This window comes from Tigriopus californicus, chromosome 12, assembly GCF_007210705.1.
Source record: "Tigriopus californicus strain San Diego chromosome 12, Tcal_SD_v2.1, whole genome shotgun sequence".
Taxonomy (NCBI): Eukaryota; Metazoa; Arthropoda; class Copepoda; order Harpacticoida; family Harpacticidae; genus Tigriopus; species Tigriopus californicus.
In genome coordinates this window covers 15,906,520-15,918,742 of record NC_081451.1, presented here as the reverse complement: position 1 = coordinate 15,918,742, position 12,223 = coordinate 15,906,520, and the positions used below count along the sequence as shown (strand labels likewise).

The 12,223-nt window shown below is 41.5% G+C and overlaps 1 protein-coding gene across 1 annotated transcript in view; it reads left to right on the top strand.

Annotated features, from left to right (window-relative positions):
- The first annotated feature begins 10,386 nt into the window (after nt 1-10,386).
- Nucleotides 10,387-12,223, top strand: part of LOC131892295 (uncharacterized) — an 18,835-nt gene continuing 16,998 nt past the window's right edge. Inside the window, exon 1 of the mRNA XM_059242097.1 lies at nt 10,387-10,703. The gene's annotated coding sequence lies outside the window, so the exon portion shown is untranslated. The remainder of the gene's footprint in view (nt 10,704-12,223) is intronic.

Below are 12,223 nucleotides of genomic sequence, written 5' to 3'. Positions count from 1 at the left end.
GGATATCCGCCAGCATTAAAACCAGGCGTTTGGATTCCGAAGCATCCAGTGGTGTCCGTGAAGGTGATATTGATTACTTGATCTGAAGAACCGTCACAAGTTTGCGATGGTTCATCGAAAGATGGCCATGCTTTAATATTCAACCCAGATCCCTCCATTCCGGAGCCGTCCATTCCAGAGCCGTCTTGCTCCCAAAGTTGTTCATAAGCTATTTCGATTGACGTAAAGACTAAGTTTGCTTAAGGCAGGAACTTTAGCAAAAAAGTAAGATGCATGTATATAAGCAGCCTGGCCTCGGAACAACAAAACAAGGGTAAATAATCTTGCGTATAACATTGTTCCCTGGACTTGAAAGAAAATGGTGCATGATTATCTTCCTTGCTTCATGTTGTGCTCTTCATTTAGTCTTACTGACTGACTGAAAACTTAATATTTCGGCATTCCCAAAGTTAAGGCTGATAATTTTCAAAGCACTTTGTTTGTATTAAGGTGTGGTAACCCTGTTCATCTACGTGAATAAACGTCAGTCTATAGTCGAACCCAGAGCAGGACACTTCATTGGTAACCCCGACTATAAACCACTGAAAAGATTCAGTGGTCTATGCCCTGACTTACGAATACTACCTGACCTGACAGTCTAGGCGCCTGCCCTGTCAACCTCCTTCAATTCGTCAGCGTCTTAAGCTACGTTTTGATCATTATGGCCACCCAAAACCCCGATTCTGCCTTTGACACGGCTGAACCCGTAATGGCCGTCTCTGAAAAGATCCCTCGGTACAACCCCCGTCTTCCGGAGAGCTGGTTCCGTTCTGTCGAAAGTCAGTTTCGTTTGGCCAAGATCATAGGGAGTCCACAAAGTACCACCACGTTGTGGAGGCTTTGGAAGTGGAAGAACTCGATCGCTTCAGTTCCATCATCGAGACCTGTGAAGATGAGGTAGATTCTTTCTCTGGTCAACCTTACACTCACTTTAAAAACCACGTGTTGAAGGCATCCAAAAAGAGCTACATTGAGCTCTTTGAAGATTGCATCGCTTATCGCGTAGGCGACACCCAACCAACAGAAACCTTGAACTTCTTAAAGAAGTAGTGGCCTGATGGAGCGGCATCGGCGGCATCGCCTTAGGCTTTTCGTGCTTTGTTCATACGCAAGCTTCCCGAAACCATTGGTCCCAACATCGCTATTCTCTCTATGACCACTTCATTACACGAGCTAGCTGTCATAGCTGGGCGCCAGCTTGCGCTACAAAGAGCTCGTCAAACTCCATCAACCAGTTCAAGAGCTCGACTTGTCAGCAATCCCCCTAGCTTTGAGATTGAAGAGGACATTTTTGAGGCGGCCCACAAAGTCCTAGCAGCCCATAAATTTGGTGCAAAACAGAAGAGTAAGAAGGGGAACCAGACTGCCTCAAAGACAGACTCTGTAGCGCTTAAGTTTCCAGACAACCGGTTTTCCTTCAAAGATGGCAAGTTTATTTGCCACTTTTATACAAAGTACAGCTCATCTGCAATCTCCTGTGTTAAGGGTTGTCAATGGCGCTCTTCTAGCTCCGACATGCGCAAAGTCTTCATTGATGTCGAGCCTGCCTCCCGATTCAAGGATTACCCCAGTGCCTTCAATGGCATTGCCGAATGGATGGAAAAACCAACGCAATCAAGATCAAGGATGCAGCTTCCGGTATTGTGTGGCTCGCTGACTCCGGGGCTACATGGTCTCCAGTCCCTGCTACACCCTTGGACAAGGCCTCATGTCTATTTCCTTGTCAAGATATGTCCTCAACCCACGCACTGATTTCACAGCGGTTGTGAAGTACGATGTGGTTTGCGAGATTGTTTTGAGGGATAACTTTGGCTCTGAACATGTCAAGGCCAAACCTCGACGACTATTTGGCGCCAAAATGGAATCGACAAAAGACTCGGTCGAAACTATGCTCTGCCTGGGTATCATTCGTCCATCAACATGTTGTTTCCAAATCTGATGGCACCCTTAGACCATGTGGTGATTTCAGGCGCCTAAGTATCTGGACCCTGTTGTGTACGCTTCGTGACTGACTTTATTGCTGACTAGTACACATTTATATACATGACTAGAATTAACATTATTATTCAAAGAGCATGAGCAACATGCTCATCACCGGGATATCACATCTCCCTCACACAGGGGGGGGGAGTCATCCGGGGTCACGAGGCCGTCCCAACACAGGGACACGGGGCCGTCCCAACACAGAGCATGAGCAACATGCTCATCACCGGGATATCACAGACCCTCATAGATTCGTACCCTCTTCCCCATCTCGATGACTTCTTGTCACTTCTTCCTGACCGTACGATCTTTTCTGAGTTGGACCTTGTAAGATATTCCATCAAACCCCAATGCATCCTGACTATTAAGTTCAGTGCTATCTCCTCTTTGTGGTTTTTCTTTTTTTAGGAATTTCTGGTTATGCCTTTCGGATTGCGTAACACTGCTCAGATATTCCAACGCTTTGTGTTTGAGGTTTTTCGTGGCATAAGAGGAGTTTTCGCCTATATCGACGATATCATCGTTTTCAGGTCAACTTCAGCTGATCATTTGATCAGTGTTGAGACTGCTTTGGAACGTCTGGCGACGCATAGTTTAACCATTAATGTGAAAAAGCGCACATTCAGTACTATCTAATTGGAATGCCTTGTTCATGTAATCTCAGAGTCCGGAGTGAGTGCCAAGCCTACCGGTATTGAACCTGCCGTTTCTTTCCCAGAACCCAAAACAATTCAAAACCTCCAAGAGCTTTTAGGCCTCGCAAATTATTATGCCCGATTTGTTCCCATGTTTGCACGGATTGCCAAGCCTCTGTATGACCTCATGAAGAAACCATGTGGTTCCGACCATTCGATGAAATCCACCGCCAATTTGCCTTGATGGACCGAAGAAGAACAACGATCATTTGATAAACTCAAGTCTACAGTGGCTTCTTCTCACGTCTTGGCTTTTCCATCACCTCATCGTAACACTCGCCTGGTTACAGACGCCAGCATGGTTGCCATTGGAGCTGTCTTGGAACAGTACCATGATGGTCAAGGATGGGGCGTCCCATTTCATTTTTTTTTCTAAATCCTTGTGTAACCCTGAGAGGATATATGACACCTTTAGGAGAGAACTTCTGGCCTTCAAACGCGCTGTCAGGAAATTTCGTCACATTCTTGAGCGCATTCCAGCATCCCATATCCATGTCCTGACCGATCACCGTCCCCTAGTTTTTGCTTTTACCGAAGTCAACGACCACCTCTGAATCCGACAGAACAATTCGAAGTCTGATTGAGATCTCTGAGGTGGTTGTTACGGATATCCGATTTGTTAAGGGCAAGGTCAATTCCGTTGCCGATGCTCTCTCTCGAAATCCTATCGCACTTGTGGGTGTATCCTCCCTGATCAAAGCCATCGCCGAGGCACAACTTGTTGATCCGACTTTTAATCCCCTTTCAACTTTGCCAAGCTACGCCGAGAAAGAGTCCACCCTCGATGATACCTCAATTCTGCTCGACAATCGATCGGCCGGCAAATCAAGACCACTCGTCCCAAAGTCCATGCGAAAACAGGTCTTCAATTATGTACATAGCTTTGCTCATCCAGGTGTCAAGGCTTCTGTGAACCTAGTGCAAGACTCATTTTCGTGGCCAAATCTTGCTTCCAATGTCTCTGATTGGGTAAGAAGTGCATTGATTGCCAGGCTTCTAAAATTCAAACTTACAACCGTTCCTCGTTGACTCCATTTCCCACAACTGAAGCTTGGTTTATGGACGTTCATGTTGATCTTGTCGGCCCGTTGCCACCCTCAGATGGCATGATGCATATTTTGACAATGACAACGCCTATACCAGATGCTACTGCCGTAACTTGTGCTCAAGCCTTCTTTTCTACTGCCCCGCTCAATGATGACAAAAATCGACTTTGCAGGAATTTCTGCCACTTTATGCCACCATTTTCTGCTAGGTGGTCAAAAATGGCTTTTAATGATTTCCCATCTAAGTTATGTCCTCGTTGGCAAAAATCGNAAATGGCTTTTAATGATTTCCCATCTAAGTTATGTCCTCGTTGGCAAAAATCGACTTTGAAGAAATTTCTGCCACTTTATGCCACCATTTTCTGCCAGGTGGTCAAAAATGGCTTTTTATAACTTCTCATCCCTGGTCCCGCTACTATTGTAAGCGACCGAGGTCGACAGTTTGTCGGCACCTTGTGGCACTCCTTGGGTACATTTCTTGGCACAACTACGAAATCCACCACAGCCTATCATCCATGCTCGAATGGAATTGTTGCAAGCTTTCACCATCACATGAAATCCGCCTTGAAAGCTCGTTTGAACGGTGACATTAAGTGGAGCCAACACCTCCCCGCCATTTACTTGGAATACGCTCGGCTGTGAAAGAAGATGTGGGCTACAGTGCTTCCGATATGGTTCATGGGGCTCCCATTCGTCTCCCTGGAGCCTTCTTCTCCTCCAAATGTAACGATGCCCAACCCGATATATTTGTCTCTGAATTACGCCAAGCCATTTCCGGTAGATCTCTTGTCCCTTAGTCATGGCACTCTCAAACTTGGTCGCAACCTGATGGCCTCATGAAGGGCATGGAATCATAAACACATGTGTGGGAAGTGGTTTTTTCTGTCAAAAAACCTCTTGATCGGCCCTACCGTGGACCCTTCCTGGTCATGCAACGGAAAAAGAATTTTTTCATTAAATATCGCTCAGGAAAAGTCGATTCCGTTTCCATTGAAAGGCTGAAGCCCGCTTTTGGCATTTCTAATACAATTGATAGAACTACTATGTCAATCACAAAACGTTCTGGTCGTGCGATAAGCAAACTGAAGTTTTTCCAAGCATAATTTTGCCAATGCCGCTTTTAACGGTTCCTACTTCCTCATATTGCTTCTTTTATCTAATATTTTTCCAGTGTTTTATCTTGAACGGGGGATAATGTGGTAACCCTGGTCATCTACGTGAATAAACGCCAGTCTATGGCAGAACCCAGAGCGAAACACTTCAAAGGAATCAGACGTAACAATTGCCGTCATCAGTGTCAAAGTAGTTGCTACTCCAGTACATATTAGGGCGAAAGGCACAAATAAAAAGACAGAAAAAAATTAACACACATTTTTCCGGCTTCTCAGGTCCTGCAATTCAACCATTTGCACACTTGTGATGAAGAAAAGGCTTTTCATAATCTCAAATCGAAATTGATACTTATTGCGAGTTACTCGTGGATGGTGTTGTTCTGAGTGTCGTTCAACAAGAAAGTCATGCAAATTTGACGAATAAATGTGAGTCTTTCTTGAAAGTTGCATGGCCTCACATTCAGTTTTGAGAAATCATCGCGGCAAAGGTTGGGTGAGAGCACCAATAAATTGTGAATATTTATGACATACGCCAACCAAAGCCTAATCCAATTGAGATCTCCTTTCTGGTTTTTTGAGTACTTGTAGAGCTTTAATATATCCGTGTAAACGCCAAAAAGTAAGAAAATCTTGATTGCACTTTGGCACAGGTCAAAGGTTGGTTAGATGGAGGCATAATTCTTCGAATTTCGAATTGCATACAAATTTATCATCACTCAATCGATAGGCCGTTTTCTCACGAGTATTTTGAAACCTCAATTTGATTTCTACAGCTGGATTTAAAGCTTTTAAACGAAGAGGGCCACGCGGTTGTGTCAAAATTGGACACTGCCCTAGAATTGGCCCCGGATAGCCCAGGTATCTAGAAATTTATATGTAACGTGTGGCTTTTTTACACACAAACCCAAGAGTCTGCCTAAAATTAGAGAAATTGGAAATGACTTGTCGGGATTTCGTCATGAACTTTCTGTGGAATGCCCCTGGCATCTCTGGCCTCAAAAATGCTAGTCATTGATTAGGATTTACTTTCGATTCAAGAACTAACCTAAATGCACATGCTTGACCCTCTTAAGGGTTGACAAATCAGATAGTATCGTTGGAATGTGAAGGAACAAGATTGAAATTCGACTGAAGGGTCAGGCTTTCAAAGTGCGAATGATCATCTTCCTCACATCGTGTTAGTTGTGCACTTTAGTACCTCGGTTTCAATGCATGTGGCAAGTCTCAAAACGACTTGCTCATTTCGGAGAAAACGGACCTGAAGTGCATTGACGGACCTACGAACTTGTCATCAAGACCAAGGCTCGTTTGGCAGCCTAGATTTCTTAATTGAAGTTGGATGTTCACTTAAAAAGAATTATGCGGGCAATTTTTGGCGAAAGCATTAATTTGGTGCCTTTTTGATGGGGAGAAAATTCATCTGGTAATATACGAGCCTAATAAGATAAGTTATCAGCTTCATACGATTTTGACTTTAATTCAATATGGCTTGATGATAAGAATACTTTAGCAATACGATTTACGAACAAGATATTTACATGAGGCTTAACAACAGTTCAGTTTGCAATGTTTTGAAAGGAAACGTAACCTGCTTTTTGGTAAAGACACAAAATGTCCTTATTTCACCCACACATTTAATTTATGAGGATTGTTTTTGGGGTGAATTGTGTTCTCATAGCCTCTCACCCAGGGGAACTTCTTCTTGTTTTTCTGGACTTCCTTACCGTTACAATGATTGGAATTCCCATCACTTTAATATGAAAAAGTTGCTTACTTTACATAACTGCACAATCATAGTTTTTCTGATCCCCCAACGAAGAGACGCCTTCAAGTTGGGATCTTCAATTGTCCGAAGGTGTCGCCATCTACCGTTCAAAGGGCCGGTTTCTTTAAAAGTGGCTCGTTTAGAATTCCATTTGGTGTCATTTTGAACGAATTTGATATTTAATTTCATACAGTGTAATCAAGGAAAGGTTAAGGTAATGCTTTCATTTTTAAAGTCCGTGCCATTGATGCATATAACAAATTAGTGGATATTCCCTGGGAATTATGTATTGGTTCAGAGATGAGGGTCCTCAGGGAGAGTCAGCCTAAGGACAAGAGCATAGAAAACCATAACAATAATAATGGACAAGAGGAAGGGCAAGATGGTTTGCGTTCCTCAGCCTGCTCTTCCGATCAAGCAGCACAGCTGAACGCTCAGTCGCCTCTCCCAAACTAGACGTTTAGCAGAAGGTAGCAATGATGATTGCGGAGTCCTCTTTGTGGTGGTTTGCACACTTGATGTGTTTCTTTAACTAGCCCAAAGAGACAGTCACGTTACACTTTGGGTGATACAGCGGAGGCGGGCAGTGGCAAACTTCCCAGTGAGTGCAAAAGTAATCATCCGCACTCTTCAATCCACTTGGGTAGTGTCTTGGAGTGTCCCTCATCAACATGTTGCCAAGAAGGTTTCCTCATTCATCTCTCATTCTTGTAATGTTCCTAGTGAAACATCTTTAGACTTGTTCAACCTTTTGCAAACCAGAGGAACTCATTGGTGACAGAATAAAATTAAAAACGTGTGCCTTTCACTCGTGTGCTCATTCTGGAAGACTCTCCTCTCTAGGCCTGCTTTTGCTCCACAAGTGATTGAAGAGTTGATTGATTAGGTATTTCATGTTTTAAAAATCTCTGATGAACCATAAATCAGAATTTGTGCATATCCGACGTTCATTTGACGTTCTAAAACTTGGGATATTCGCAATATCATGCGTTTTGATCACTCCCGTAATTGTCAATGCCACAAGACACGGCTTTCACTGTCAACATACATTGTGACTTGGAGTCACCCTGGTTGATATCAGCTAACTAGTCAATTCGATCAAATAACGATCAATATAAGGGAAAGGTGAATTGGCGAGAACTCGATAATTTGGGCGACTCGGAAACCCTAAACCTAGACCACTAGCAGTCTTCAGAGCCAGGTAAAATCAATGTCCAAACCCTATTGACTCATTGAAGCGGGAAAGGAAGATGACGTCATCGTCAAATTTTGAGAGATCACTCCTACTTTTGAGGCTTCATATCTCTTTGCTGAAGGTTTAAATTGAAGGCTCAGTTCTTTTATCCATTAAAGGAATGGTTCATGAAGGTAGGTATTTTTTTTAAGTGTCTAAGTTTCACTCATTAACATGAATAAAAACTAATTTTAGAAGAAAAAAAGCCGTTTTGCGGCTGATTTTTTTGTATTTTAGAATTTCGCATTTTTGCAATAAACTTTTTGAAAACTTAGAAACTGTTATTGTTCAATATTGAGATTTATAACTTGGATTTTTAGTACCTCTACTGTTATGAAAAGTGCTCCAATGACCTCCCAAAATTTGTGCTGCTTTTCGTCGTGCAGCTGCTACTTCAATGTGTCAATAATGAAGGTTACACCTTCATAAAGAGGAGCTTTTCGTTTTCATATTTATCATCCCAATTCACTCAAGGATGAGCCGGTCACATGGTGTCCCCTAATTCACTGCCACGTCTTTTAGGGCCGGATGACTTTCGGCGATAAGAAGGAAATCAAAATGACATTAAATCATTAAAGAAAACTTTTAAAGAAGGTACATGAGCTCAGAAGAAAGAAGGAGGGTGTTCTCCTCGAACATCTTGCAAGGAAATATGTACGACTTTGATGATGCGTGGTATGCAGTGATGGGAAAAATCGAGATTGATCGAATTTCTGCCAAAACCGAAGTAGTTTACGACAACATCTTTGCATAAATCAATGTTGTGGAGACACTTAGTTGAGAGGGCGTACAAGTATGAATTCTCAGAGCTTTTCACCTCGTCATTTCTCGTCAACATTTTATGATTAAGCAAGGACCCAAGGGAGGAAACGCCACTTTTTTTTGATCATCAAACCTTTCCCGCCATGTAAGTCCTAAACTTATGATGCGGAATTTTTTCAATGTCAATTACTGGTATTACTGTTGAACTAAATATGTGACAAATATCATTTTTGTGACCATTGATGGTATGTGCTTCAAACCAGGCTTGTTAATATACTTAAAATGACTTCAAACATATCTTGAAGTACAACAACTGAAATTTGCTAATTAGGTTTTCTTGATAAAATAAGAATTTGCTCTAAATACAATCCGTCAATATTTCTTTGCTAATAATATTATTTAAAGAAAATTGTTTGAGGAACATATTGACCAAATTTCAAGCAATTTGGTGGACTTGAAATGAAAATATGGTTCTCACTCTAGGGATAGCCATCAATCCAAATGTAGACATATTGTAGCTCTGAGCTACATCATGTTCTTTAAAATCATTTGGATGCCTCATAATCATGGAATAATATATGTTTAGAGATATGACACCTGTTTTATTGGACTATTTTGCAAGCTTTTGCAAAAAAAAACAAATTTATTGGAGTCCAAAGTTCAAATTGAAATCTAGTGTACTGTGCTTTGGTATTACTCTGTGCCTCTTAAATAATGCCTGCCTTTCACGCAAACTTCCTAAAAAGTAGAAATCTAAACTCTACCAAAAGGTAGCTCATTCATTTTCCACCAATGCCTGATGGTTTTGTCAAATGTGTGACAAGGCAAAATTATCAATTGTCCATCCCACATATTCTAATATGTTAACATTTATGTACATATTCCTTTATTGCTTAATCCTTACATTTCTTTTTTTTATTTTGTCGGTGTAAGTTACTCATCAAGTAATAAACTGATTCTTGTTTATCTTCTATCTTTGCATGTTTTTGAGCCAGTTTTGCGCAATATTTCACTGATTTGAAAGACAATTTGATTGTTTTGATAAATTTGATGGTCATGGGTATTACATTTATTCTTTTGAGCTTCAAAATCAATTCAGAAATATTTACTATATGATGGGAGTTGTACATCAAAGAGATCATTATTTAATAAAAAAAAACAATTAAATGTACTATGCAGTATGAATAATCTTGTTTTATTGATACTAGAGTTACTGTCTTTATTCAACGCAATGGCCTAACGTGGCAGTCAGGGGAAAGCCGTGTCGTTTCCTCTCTTTAGAGTTCCTGGATAAAGAGACATCTTGAAGGCAGAAAGACGTTTGACAGTGAAGTCATGGAGTGTTTTCAAATATTTCTAAAAACAGAAGGTTTTCCTCTTAGAACTTAGTCATTGTTACGTTTTGTCTATTTATGTCTATTCAAATATGAAATCCCTCAAAACAACGTTTTGCTTTGTTTGCCAGTAGAGTGGAAGCTCTAAAATGATCGGACTTCATCTTCTCAAAAGTTGGCAACTTTTAGTCTGAACTACAATCCTCTTGGCAATAAAGCATTAATGCGTACTTCATTCGTTGAGTGATTGTAATGCCAAGCCAAACTTAAAACAAGAAGGTAAGTATCATAGTTACCTTGCCACTACTAATCAGGATGTGGTATCAAAAAGTACATGACAGTTTTGGTTTAACATTTAGAATTAAAAAGTCTTGAAGAGACTCCTAATCAATCTTGACTTCTAAATTACATCATGCAAAGGATAAAAGTGTGGTTCAAACGCCATCACATTAGGAGGATGTGGGAAAAAGTTTCTTCCAAGTTTTCTTCCTCATTTTGAATATCAAGAAGTTTGGTATATCAACGTCTGGTCGAGTAAGACGTCGTGTTACTGTTTTTCACATAACATCCAACATGCGAAGGAGCATCATCACTGAATTATTTGTCCTTATCTGGGTGATCGGATTATGTTTTGGTGCCGAGTTTGAACATTTTGCGCCATCCATTCACTACATCTTGCAACAAGAAGCTAACGGTTGTGTCATCCTCTCCAATGGAAGGCTTCATCTCTCAGGTAATGTCACTCTGATAAATTATACGGCATGGTTTTCTAAAAAACAGATTCCTTCTGCAGTGCTCTACAAAGAGATTTGGCTAGCAGAAGTAGCGAGTATGTAGGGCTCCTGCTTAACAGATTGCTGCCCAAGGTTCGATTCAGGGCTAAGCTTATTTGTACTGTAGGAATTACTGGTTCAGTTGTTATTTCCCTAACTAAAGTCATCCCCGATAACGAGGACTGTCGGGGTGGGAATATCCTTAGCATATATATGTGCGAGTAAGATGCGAAGAAGCTCCATACTAATACCAACCAGGAAACGTGACTTAATAAAGGCTGTTGAGACGGGTTTATCGGACGAATTTCCGTTTGGATTCATTCCCCAATTTAACATGACCGTCTCTCGAGGTTGGTGATGATTATTGTATATATCCGAAATATGAGTTTTTATGGGAAAGGAAAGAAAAGACAGAAAAACTCTCGTGTGAGAAATAAAAAGACGTGAATAAATTGCACCTCCAGTCCACTTTATCAAAGAACAACTGATTCTGGTCCGACCTTGAAGATATGGCCGCGCCAGTCAAATCAGGCTTGGCTTAGCCAGAGTGCGTCGGAACTAAGGCCATCTTGTTTTGTTGTTCTGTTGGCTGTAAAGTCAGATGGCTGGTCTCTCGCTCGGTCTGCCAGTTTAGGGATATTCTCGCTTTATCGCCACAGTCAACATTAATTATTATCTCACCCTCGGAATGACCACCGCCGAGGTTCGGTCATGTAAGTTGTTAAAAGCAGCAACTCATGCTGTTATCAAATACCACAAATGAGGCAAATCTGGGATCGAACCAGGGTTCGCCAATTAGAAAGCAGATGCTCTACCAATGCGGTACCCCAACGACAAAGGCTATCTTATTTATCAATTAGAAGTCATCCTGGCAAAAGGATTACCCAGCAGGTCAATGATATCTAAGAATTTGGGCGTCAAGCTTGCGTTTAGGGTCCAGAGACCGCGTAAATGATTTGACAAGCTTGTCCAGTCAAGGAGTTAGCAAATACGTCTTTGCCCTTACCTTAGGAATGGTGGTAACGTCCTTCCTGGCATTAGGACTCCGTGGTCAAATGTTGCTACCATTTATTGTGTAATAAGTAGTTAATTCTGGAAGAAAGAAACTATACCCTGGGAATTGTGAAAATGGGGGTTTCTTAAAATTGGGCTCCCATTTTCAGCAGGGCAAAGTTCCTTTATGTTACTTGGTTGCCGGGCTTGAGTCACGGCATTACTTGTACTGCGTTGCATTTTNTATACAGGTATGTATGACCATGCGTGTTAGGACCCCTCAGGTTCAAGCGATTTCTGGCAAACGAAATCAAATTGTCTGCTATTTCTTGACATGCCCTCATACAAGAAGAAACATAGAAGAGTACAATTCGTGTTTGTTGTGGTTTTTACTGCAGCTGAATCGGCAACTAGAACATTGCACCTCCAGCCGATTGAAAGGAGCGCCTTTACAATTATACCCATGCCCTATCAGCCGCTCAGGTGT